The sequence below is a fragment of the Vicia villosa genome, unplaced genomic scaffold (genome assembly GCF_029867415.1).
Source record: "Vicia villosa cultivar HV-30 ecotype Madison, WI unplaced genomic scaffold, Vvil1.0 ctg.003588F_1_1, whole genome shotgun sequence".
NCBI classification, from domain to species: domain Eukaryota; kingdom Viridiplantae; phylum Streptophyta; class Magnoliopsida; order Fabales; family Fabaceae; genus Vicia; species Vicia villosa.
The window spans coordinates 142,830-144,817 of record NW_026706246.1 but is presented as its reverse complement, the minus strand read 5'-3'; the positions used below and the strand labels follow the sequence as shown (position 1 = coordinate 144,817).

The window sequence follows — 1,988 nt, the reverse complement described above, 5'->3', positions numbered from 1 at the left end:
CTTGTGGATCGTAGGTCTGTCAACCTTATCCTCATCTTTTTCAATTCTTGTGGGTCGTAGGTCCGTTGACCTTACCCTAGTTTCGAGTCACAGATCGTAGGTCCTACCTTTCCATCAAATCCGTATTTTCCAATCACAGTTTCATACAACAATCATTTCCATCGAGAACCTTGTATTGGCACTTTGGCTACGTTACAAGCTATTACCATCCAACCATTGCTTACCATAAACTTTTCCACCAGAAAAAAAAACATTCCTCTTTCCCCAGCAGATAACAAAAACAAAAAATAAGGATGACACTTACACTTCCTTTTCAGGACAAATTTCTGGTCTTGATATTTAATCTTCTTCCACCTCGAATGTTCGAAAGGCTAGCGCCAATCTCACCTTCAGGTTTAAGACGATTAAATAGGGGCAGCTGTCATACCCCAAATTTGTCCTACCCTTCCAATTTTATCTGGCTTAGGCTTATGCATTTCATAATCTCATGTACATACCTCCCATTAGGTCATTAACATAACTCATGCATTCATTAATCAATAACATGGCTTTGGGATCAAGGTTTTTAATTGGTTCAGCTCTTAGATTTAATCTGATGGTTCCTATCTACATGGATTCCTCAACTTAGGGTTTATTTCCCTAGGTATATGGCGTTCATAGACCTCAAAGGGTTAGGGATTCATTCTTCATCTTGTTCATTATCCAAAGTGTGACCCATTGGTTATTGGGTGCAAAGTTATCGCTGTTGGATTATTTCGCAAAGATTTGGACATACATGGTGTAATTGACTTATCTGTGTAAGGTTGAAAAAACCTACATCAAAACTTTGACTTTTTCAATCAAGGAAGGTTGATTTGGTTTTTATAAGATCTTGGGAATTCTTTCATCATGATTCATCCAACCTGTTAATTGGAAGCTTATAATGTTGGAAGGAAAACAATTTCACCTGGATGATCACATTTTCAAAAAAAATCTAAGAATACATACATATGTTCAGGTCATATTACAAAGAAAGAATTGTCATTTTCAACCATGCTCGAAAAGTATTATTCTACTACATGGGTCAAAGCCACAATCCATTTACAAAAAAGAGAGTCATGCTTCGTTACATTTTTAAAACCACGGTACATTACAACATGGACACTAATGTTTATGTGATACTCCTGAACCAGTTTCTTCATGTTACCGCACCATCTCAAGCTTCATCATGTTCCAAAAAAAGCTCCTTGCTGCACACAATAATAACAGAGGTAACCAAAAGACCTGCACCAAACACACTGAACCAGTTCACAAACTTGCAGCAATTCATAGAAGAAAAAGAACCAGAAAAACCAATTCAAAGAGGGGAGCTCAAAACAGCATTTACCATTCAGAAAAATCCAAATTTCTAAACATACATCTACATCTAAACACCAACAGTCCATTCGCACATTTCAAAAACAGTGCCCCTCAAGACCGTTTGTACTTAGAATTAAAACCCAAACCTCATACTTCAGAATTCAATTCTCTAACCTATTTACCTTACCAAATAACATGTAAACTGAGTCATCACTTGATCCATAAAACCAGTTGCAACATAGCATCAAATTCCCTGCAGCATTCAAATACGACTCAAATCATACCTACATCAATACACACACATCCGCCCTGCACATTTGCTATCACAATTCTAAATCAAACTCTAACAGTCCCCTAACTAACTTTGCAGCATCCTAACTGATTTCATAACAGAAAACCAATTCATAACAAACTTCTGGCCAACCCTAACTACCTCATAACTTCTAACAGAATCAGTTTCACATCCTAACCAACTTCAAACTCAATAACCAACCTTCATAATCATTCAATCTCCACCCTTAATCCACAACCGAATTCATCTAATCCAAGGGTTCTAAAGCCTTCCCCCTCTAACTAACGTTTCAACCTCCACTTCTATATAACAGAGCCTCCTCCATAATTCAGCCTCTGGACGCCATTTACCATCCATC

The 1,988-nt window shown here is 37.4% G+C and overlaps 1 long non-coding RNA gene across 2 annotated transcripts; it reads right to left on the bottom strand.

Moving 5' to 3' along the window:
* Nucleotides 1-959: 959 nt before the first annotated feature.
* On the bottom strand, nt 960-1,596 carry LOC131641230 (uncharacterized). Of its 2 annotated transcripts, none has more exons than XR_009295461.1 (3): nt 1,521-1,596; nt 1,367-1,448; nt 960-1,263 (listed from the first exon to the last, which is right to left on the bottom strand). It is a non-coding gene; the product is annotated as an uncharacterized LOC131641230 (long non-coding RNA). The 2 variants fall into 2 exon arrangements; XR_009295460.1 differs by having other exon boundaries at nt 1,526-1,596.
* Nucleotides 1,597-1,988: the final 392 nt, after the last annotated feature.